Source organism: Nicotiana tabacum, chromosome 9, assembly GCF_000715075.1.
Source record: "Nicotiana tabacum cultivar K326 chromosome 9, ASM71507v2, whole genome shotgun sequence".
Lineage (NCBI taxonomy): Eukaryota > Viridiplantae > Streptophyta > Magnoliopsida > Solanales > Solanaceae > Nicotiana > Nicotiana tabacum.
Window position 1 is genome coordinate 63339199 of NC_134088.1, and position 9730 is coordinate 63348928.

At 34.4% G+C, this 9730-nt stretch overlaps 1 long non-coding RNA gene across 2 annotated transcripts; it reads left to right on the plus strand.

Moving 5' to 3' along the window:
• Positions 1–377: 377 nt before the first annotated feature.
• Positions 378–2747, plus strand: LOC107765445 (uncharacterized). 2 transcript variants are annotated; one of them, XR_001643432.2, is made up of 3 exons: positions 378–633; positions 1273–1340; positions 2344–2747. It is a non-coding gene; the product is annotated as an uncharacterized LOC107765445 (long non-coding RNA). The 2 variants fall into 2 exon arrangements; XR_001643433.2 differs by having other exon boundaries at positions 378–557.
• The last annotated feature ends 6983 nt before the right edge of the window (positions 2748–9730 follow it).

Sequence of the window (9730 nt, forward strand, 5' to 3'; positions counted from 1 at the left end):
ATGGCCAGCTTTTACAAAGTCATTAAAAAATAGCCACTATTTTGTCGCAACATGGAAAGTTCCAGCATAATATACTGGAGATCGGAACAGTTGTGTATGAACTTCCAGCATGTTATGCTGGACCAGTATATTATGCTGAAACTCCAGTATATTATGCTGGAAGTTCACATATAAAAAATTCGAACTCCAGTGTATTATGCTGGAATATTTTTTAAATTTTAAACAGTGTTTTTATTCAATTTTATCTTTACAAAAAAAATGACTAAATTTCTATTACTTTAAAATTGTTACTATTTTTCAATTATTATTTATAAATCTGGCTTAGTTTTGAATTTACTTCTATAAGCACGTGTACTGCCTTTTCCACTTACTGAACGTCCTTTTGTTCATTAAGGAACAAGGAATCCCAAATCCCATCACCTTCTTCTTCTATCAGTACCCTCCCTCCCTCTCTCTCTCTCGGTTACTTTCATCTTCTCTGTTACTAAATTTTTCTCTGCAAAAGCTCCTGAATCCTCTTTGTTCCAAATTATCCTGTGGTTGTGGATCGCACCTTCGTAAGCTCTTCTTCCATGTCTGCATCCTTTTAAAGGTTTTCCATTTGGTTCAATTTGGTTATGTTTCTCACTTTTTGTAAGTTTTCTCCATGCTTCCTTCTTCAATATACCCAATTTTCGTGTAATGGAACTTTGGAGGAATCTATTTGCTTCTTCTTTTTTTCCATATTTTTGGATAGCTTTTTGATGAATTTTTTACATACGCATATTAGTAATTATATCTTATTTGCACATGGATATTTGAAAATAAATACCTAGGTGCATCATTTTCGATATTTGATGAATGAAAATCTGGTACTTCGGTGTAATCAACTCTAATTAGTTTTTTCCTCTTCAGTTTTGATATTCCCAAAACAGATTATATAATTGAAATTTCAGTGATGTTCTGTTCTTTTTCTCTTTGATGATCAGTCAAGCGATGTTCATTTAACTGAGTGTTCAAATCTGGCTGTGAGGGTGAATTTTTTTGAGTATGATAGTTCATTTTAAGTGAAGTATGCTTTATATCATGTGCTTTTCTTAGTTTTTTGCATACTTAAGCAGGTAATTCTAGAAAGTAAATTATTTTCTTTTGCTTTTCTATTTCTTGCTTGCGAGTACTTTGGGTAGTATTCATATTAATGAGTAACACTATTACATCATTATGCACACTGATACATCCAATGTGTTTGGAATAGTTTTTTTTTTTTACTCTTTTTCTTATTTTACATTACAGGTCCTACAACATATTCACCTCTCATGAGAAATCCAAAATGTAAACTAGCTATTTCTTGGACGGTATTGGTATGTGTATGTGCGACCTATATTGTTGACATATTCGATTTGCTTGCACGTGTATTTCTATTGTACTATTGCTACTATTTGTCAAACTTGGCATTAATAAGAAAATTTAGATATATAAATTATACTTTTTTCAAAATTATACCAAATTACAGTTATTGATTCAACCAAATTATAGTAAACTGCAATTGTGTAAACGAAATCATATTGTGTGTGACATTTAAAAAAGAAGAATTATGGTTGAGATGTATATACAATTAGGAGGAATGCGTAAGAACATTTTGCACTAATTAGACATGATAGAAATTGTCGGCATATTTAGGTTATTGTGTTGTCTTAGCATAAATCAATTTCTTGCAGGTTTAAACTGTAAAAGGTAGTTTTAGGGGATTATATATTGCTGTAAGTTTACTACCAATTGCATAGAGAAGTCTAATAAATACTGTTGTAAGTAATTTCTAAAGGTTGTCTCCAAATAGAAGGAACTGCAGTTCATGTGCATTATCTGCTCATCTATGTGATAGTCATAAAAGAAGTTAGCTTTGACAGGATTTTTAAATGTACTTTTCTGGAGAAAATGACTACCACAAAAATGGTTGTAGATTCTGGCAAGTACTTGCAATTTCTCTCAATAATAACCAAAGGGCCAAATTATAGTAAACTGCAATGTATGTGCATTATTTCTTGGCATATGTGACAACGTGTTGAAAAAAGTTTGTTTCTACATCTATCTCGATATTAAGCTTCGTCTATTTGTCAAACAGAAAAACAATCTGCTAAAATCACCTTTGCAATATCCAATAGTCAAGAAAATTAATTTTGCTTGTGAAAGAAATTGAATTTATGAGATGTAACTGAGGGGAGATTTATAACTTTTAGTTATCTAGAGCATCAGTTGCACTTAATATTGTTTGCCAACTTATTTATGAATTTTAACTGTTATGTTTATACCCTCTTTAAATTAATGTTTCCTAAATCCATTTCACGAACACAGATTTATGTGCAGTGTTTCAGTTGCAAGATGTCCTCTTTGTTGAGCTTTCGGAAACTTCCTGAAAAAAGAGATGTACATAATCCAATCAGGGAACTAAATGGTTTAGTGAACTAAATGGCAGAAGATTATGTGCCTGTCTTGGTGATTGTCGACTTGAATTTGACATGACACCCCATATGAGTGTGCTCTTTGGACAAATTAATTTATGATTTCGAAAATGACAGAGACTGCAATAGTTCCAGATTTTCCTTCGTGCTTGGTTATTCTTCAATTGCTCAACTATATATTTATTTGGATTTGATCAGTGATTGTTGCTCAGCTACTTATGTTCTGCCATTTTGTTAGTAATAGATGATCCAGCCAAATTTCTGTACTTGCGAGGTAAAAATTGTGTTTGTTCACAACATTATTCTGGAGTGGTGACTACTTACAGTTGAGATCTCAAGAGTGATTTACTAGATCAGTTGACCCATTGCTTTCATTTATGGGCCAACTGCAAGTAGAAATCAGTTGCACTTTACATTGCTGCCTTATGATGTGTTCGTTTTTTGGAGTTTTCTTTTATCAAATTCAAAACTTTCTTTATAACAACAACATTAATTGTTAGGCGGGCGTGCATTAGCTAGACTATACATAAATAGCATATTATGAATGTGCTTTAATTTTATCTAGTATTATTTAAGCAAATTATATTTACTCCTTTTGGTTTAGGGCAAAATAGTCAACTAATTTCTTAGACATTTTTTTAATTTAACTTTAAGCTTTGGAGCTTCCCACTCATAATATAGTATGATATGATGATGGTGATTCTCATTACTATATTTGATGTTTGGTTATAATTACATATTTTTAGTGTATTACTTACCTTGCATTTTGGGGCTTTAATGCTAAACTATATTATAATTGTGCTTAATTAAATCTATTTTATGTGTAGGTACGTTGAAAACGAAATTTGAAACAAAGTAAATAGTTAATGTGTATTTTATGCACTATAACAAGGGGCTTATGATTATTGGATGACAAAGCAATAACAAATGAGGAAGAAGGAAGACAAATGGAACAAAGTACAAATAATTGACAAAGAAAGAACAGAATGAGACAAAGAAACAAAGTTAGGCAACAAAGCAAATCAAGAATGAGGCAGCAAATCAATTGGAAACAAAGTGAGGCGTCAAAAATTCAGCCGCCATATGCCAAGGGACGCGAGAGAAATTCCTCGCGGTAGGCTTCGCGCGCGAGGTCCAGCGCGGGCTGTTTCGCGCGTTCCACGTGGCAACGCGTGGTCCGGGTTTCGAAGTTATTTTGTCTCCTTTTTAGTTTTGGACTTAGTTATTTCATTTAGATTTTTTCCCTACATATATAAATAGTCATTAAACATCATTTCTAGGGGAGTTTTGCGACCGGAGGCAAGAACATCACGCTTGGAGGAGGCTTCTAACTAGTTTTTCTTCTCTTCTTTTCTTTTAATCTCATAGTTTATTAGTTCTAGAGTTTTGGGTGATGCATGAACGTTGTAGTTTGAATCTTGAATTGTTCTTATTAGTTTATCATATTGGTTTATTTATTCAATCTTGCGCGTAATTATTTGATTGCTTGATCACCAATTGAATACTATCTACGAATCTAGGATTGAACTCGGGAGAGGGAATTCAAGTTTGCATATAAGATTGAGTAGAGCAAGATCTTAACTCTGGGGGGAGGGGGCGGATTTGCGATTAGGATAGGAATATACCTAATCGTCTTACTTGGTTACTATACAAAAATTATTAATGCGTTCTTGTTAATTCTAATTCCATAGGAATATAGGCGTTAGATTAGCTTGAATAGGCGAGTTGTACTTCGGGAGAAGGATACGAGCAATATTAACCCTGTCAATCAATAAACCAGATAAATTAATTAGACGATTTAAGTGAAAAACGGATTGTTAGCTAACCCATAGCTCTAGAATATTCACTCACATTGAATTCGTCTTTAAGCTTGTCATTGTTTTCTTTAATCTCTTAATTTACTACTCTAGATTAAATTTTAGTTAAATATTCATACTTTACGATTCGCTTGAATAGATTAATTGTTTGGTTTAATTTAGTTGATAGTTAATCACAAGTCCCTGTGGGTACGATATCTGGACTTACAATCCTATATTACTTGTCGACCACGTATACTTGCGTGTGCGTTTGGGAGCAACAAGTTTTTGGTGTCGTTGCCGGGGACTTAGAAATTAACTATTTTACTAGATTAAATTTTTACTTTTTTATCTATTTAAGCTTTTAATTTTAGTTTAGTGTAGTTAGTATTATATTGTTTGTTACATGGCATCTTGGAATGAGAATTGGTCGAATATTGGTTATTCTTATTTTGGTGATCCCTGTTCATATTGTGGAGGACCACACTTGTGGCAAAATTGTGCATCTCAATCTTATGTGTGGAATTTTTGTAATGTGTGTAGTTGTCAAGGTGGCCATTGGGATGGTTGTCCTAATTCTTGTTATTCTCAGAGCTCTTATTATAATGTTTATGAGTTTGATAGGAGCAATGAAGTGAGGATATGGAACGTGATGCTCGTATTATGGACATAATGAGGCAAGTAGCCGAGCAACAAGATGAAAATCAAAAGGCTATTATGGACATGATAAGGTAAGTAACCGAGCAACAAGTTCTTGACGCCTTAGCGATCAAAAGACTCCAGGCTAGAATTGACGAATTAATGGCCAATTTTCAAGAAGAACCTCAACTCGACGAAGAGAGCAAGTTCCCACAAGAAGATTACTTTGAAGAAGCAGATATCGTGAGCCAATCTTGGCAAGAAGAACAAGCTCAACTGGTAAAATTTCATGGGGTTCTACGTAATGGTTTGTCAAATATGGCAGAACAGCTGATAGACGAAAGAACTTAGCTCAGGCAAGAGATAGACCAATTTCGCTCAGATATCCATGACATGGAGGCTCAATTGAATAAAATATTTAAGGCGTCTGATGCCCAACAATCAATTGTTGTAGATACTGGCCAGCTTGTGGAGCGGAAAGAGGAATTTCAACTATTCGATCAAATGATTAATGATGCCAAGGTTGACGAAGTGCGCAAAAGTGAGGATGTCAAAAGTGAAGTGATTCTAGAGTTGGACCGCATTGGACCTCATTCTAACCATTTTTCAACATTATGCTTGGTTGGTGACACGAGAATTGATCCATTCGAGCCTATAGAGGAGTCAATGAATGGGTAACAAAGTGTTTATATTCTGAAATTTTTCATACCAAGGAGACAAAACGGCATCCCGCACTTAAAGGCCAAGAAGTGCAAGATGCGATACCTATTGCTTAGTTCCTTTATTTTTATACCACCACACCAGGAATGTGATAGAAAAATTGATGCAAAATTAGGGGTGCAATTTATATTCTCAAAGTGGAAGAAAAAATGGTGAAAGTGATGGCGTCGTGCCGCGACATTAATTCAGGCGCTTGTTGGGAGGCAACCCATCTTTACTACTTTTGTTTATTTCTATTTTGTTTTCTTATTATTATTGTAGTATTTATTTTTATTTTGTAGGATTATGAGCATAGGAGGTAAAGCCATTGGAAGAGTGCAAAAGTGAGCTTGAGGGTGAGAACTAAGTGTGGGGTGCCCACACAAAGGACCATACCTGAGAGAAGTTTGAGTACCCCGTGAGTTACTAATTCTTCAGTCTTTGGCCTACCAGGGAGTCTCTTTTGCCCTCTTGTTATTTATAGTGTGCATTGAGGACATCGCACAATTTTAAGTGTGGGTGAGAAGATTGTCTGGGTATTTTTCTGTGCTATCTTAGCTTAGTTGTAGTACTCGTTCTTAGTGTAGTAAAAAAAAAAATCATAAAATTTTGGACTTCTCCCAACGATGGATCGCATTCGATAGGTGTCTTGAGGGATTAAAGTCTAAAAGAAAAAGGACAAAAAATTTTTCTTTGTAGGTAGTGTAGTAATTCCCTCTTGATTTTTTTTTGTGCCACGGTTCTTTTCTAAGGGTTTTATTTGAAGCGGGTGTAGTTAGTTTTATTTTTTTAGGAGTAGGAGCCATTGTGAGATGAATTAAATTGAAGCAATATCTCTTGACTTTGTTATTCCTTGAGAATAATGAGTACTTTGGTTGTGACATTTAGGATCAGGTTTTGACTCTGGTATAAGTACCTTAAAACGTATGATCTTAACTTTGCTTAACTGCTTTGACTAAAGTGTCTTGATGAGTCAAATCCTGAGTGAGTTATGTGTCAGGTGTGTGTGAGGTTTGTGTGTTATTCTGTGCATTACATTTGATGTCTAGAACTTGCCCCGTGTGTTTGCAAAATGAAATAGTAGTGTTGTTCAGTCTTGAAAGTGATATAGGCGTTTCTTTGTTGAGCCAGATATATATAGTTTACGCGCCTAATTGTTATGTATCGTAGTTAACCCTTTGAGCCTGTAATCGTGTTTCTTTGGCAACCACATTACAAGCCTTACCCATTTATTTGAATTAATCATCTATTCGAACCTTTTCACCTCTCATGAGCACTTGAATTGTTATGAATTTTGTAAAAGTTAAAGTGTGGGGTGGTTGGTTTGGCTTTTGAGTGGAACTAATGAAATAAAGAGAAATGTGCACTGTTTTGAAAAAAAATAAAATCCACTTGAATTAAAAAAAGAAAGAAAGGAAAAAAATAGTTGAATTGCTATGAAAAAATATTCCTTGATAGTGGTGGCTCTTGATGTAATTGTGCTTAAAAAAGTATGGAGTTAATATACATTGATGTGAAGGTGGAGTTATGGTTTGACATAAATGTGGAGTTTAAATATTAAAGTGTATGTATTAAAGTGCTTAGGGAGGTGTAGTCACTATTATATTCAAATGTATCCTACCCGACCCGCAACCTACATTACAACCAATTAAAGTCCTACTTGATCTTAGACTGAATGAGCTTGATTAGTAGAGTAGTACACTACAGGCAAGCCTATTGTGCATCTTTTGTGGTATATGGATGTTATTTCTGAGAGTGAGTGAATTTCTTTCTATCCTGAGTTCCTAATTGTTCTTAAATTTTATTGTGTATGGAACTAATCTCTTTTGTTGTGTGAGGGCACTTGATTTATGAAGGAAAGGTAATGTCATTGACTTCTATGTTAGAGTAAGTGAGTGAGTTGTGAATAATGCATGGTACTTGCGAGTCAAATCTTGAGGTGAATATGTTACACTCTTGTGCTTAGTCTATTTTAAAGATTCCTGGTGTGATGAGTTAAGAGAATTGTTTAAAAATGTCGTGTCTATATAAAGTATAGTTTGATTGCTCGAGGACGAGCAACGTTTAAGTGTGAGATAGTAATATTTGACTATAATTATATATTTTTAGTGCATTACTTACCTTGCATTTTGAGGCTTTAATGCTAAATTATACTATAATTGTGCTTAATTGAATCTATTTTATGTGTAGGTACGTTGAAGGCGAAATTTGAAGCAAAGTAAATAGTTAATGTGTATTTTATACGGGGCTTATGATTATTTGATGATAAAGCAAGAACAAATGAGGAAGAAGGAAGACAAATGAAACAAAGTACAAATAATTGACAAAGAAAGAACAGAATGAGACAAAGAAATAAAGGTAGGCAACAAAGCAAATCAAGAATGAGGCAGCAAATCAATTGGAAAGAAAGTGAGGCGTCAAAAATTCAGCCGCCATATGCCAAGCGACGCGAGAGAAATTCCTCGCGTCAGGCTTCGCGACGCGAGGTTCAGCGCGGGCTGCTTCGCGCGTTTCATCGTGGCGACGCGTGGTTCGGGTTTCGAAGTTGTTTTATCTCCTTTTTGGTTTTGAATTTGGTTATTTCGTCTAGGTCTTTTTCCTACGCATATAAATAGTCATTAAATATCATTTTTAGGGGAGTTTTGCGACCGGAGGCAAGAACATCACGCTTGGAGGAGGCTTCTAAGTTCTAACTAGTTTTTCTTCTCTTCTTTTCTTTTAATCTCAAAGTTTATTAGTTCTAGAGTTTTGGGTATTGCATGAACGTTGTAGTTTGAAACTTGAATTGTTATTATTAGTTTATCATATTAGTTTATTTATTCAATCTTACGCGTAATTATTTGATTGCTTGATCACCAATTGAATACTATCTACAAATCTAGAATTGAACTCGGGAGAGGAATTTCTAGATTGCATATAAGATTGAGTAGAGCAAGATCTTAACTCTGAGGGGGGCAGATTTGCGGTTAGGATAGGAATATACCTAATCGCCTTGCTTGGTTACTATACAGGAATTATTAATGTGTTCTTGTTAATTCTAATTCCATAGGAATATAGGCGTTAGATTAGCTTGATTAGGCGACTTGTACTTCGGGAGAAGGCTACGAGCAATATTAACCATGTCAACTAATATACCAGATAAATTAATTAGACGATTTAAGTAAAAAATTCAACGGGATTGTTAGCTAACCCATAGCTCTAGAATATTCACTCACATTGAATTCGTCTAAGCTTGTCATTGTTTTCTTTAATCTCTTAATTTGCTACTATAGATTAAATTTTAGTTAAATATTCATACTTTACGATTCGCTTGATTAGATTAATTGTTTGGTTTAATTTAGTTGATAGTTAATCACAAGTCCCTGTGTATACGATATCTGGACTTACAATCCTATGTTACTTGTCGACCATGTATACTTGCGTGTGCGTTTGGGAGCAACAATATTCTATAAAACTAAATACCCATGTGTTTAGTCATGAAACAAGATTAAAAGAAGAAGAATTTTTTATGTTAAAATTAATTGACATATACACCTATTACTAAATAGGAAGGTATGGAGGTCGAGGATTAAGGTAGTAGAGTAGGTAGTCTAGAGTGTTCATAACATTAGTATTGGCACGCACTCTCGCTTCCTGTTGGTAGTAGGATTTTATGACTAACCATTGTTTTCTTTCATTGTTGATCACCTTACTGTCTTGTTATTTTTATTCTGATTTTATATGTCTTTTTGGTACTGTCCCTTGTCTATATTTTCATTAATGTAGTGCTTATGCTTTCCTAAGTCGAGGATCTATTGGAAACAGTCTCTCTATCCTCACAAGGTAGAAGTAAGGTTTGCGTACACACTACCCTCCCCAAACCCCACGGTGTGGGATAATAATTGGGTATGTTGTTGTTGTACTAAATATGAAAGGACGATGATGATGATGATAGTTACGAGTGACAAATGGGTGGGTTAGTCAAAATTAAGCGGGTCAAAATGGGTTAAACTAATAGTTGGGTCATAGCCCAACCCAACCCAAAGGTTTCATGGGTCAAAATGGATTGGATCAAGAAGGGCTAAGTAATGGTTATATCCCAACCCGCCTAAATTGATCCAAATTTGCTTTTTTTTTAATACCAAACTGCTCATTAGTAATAAAACATATAAAACCTCA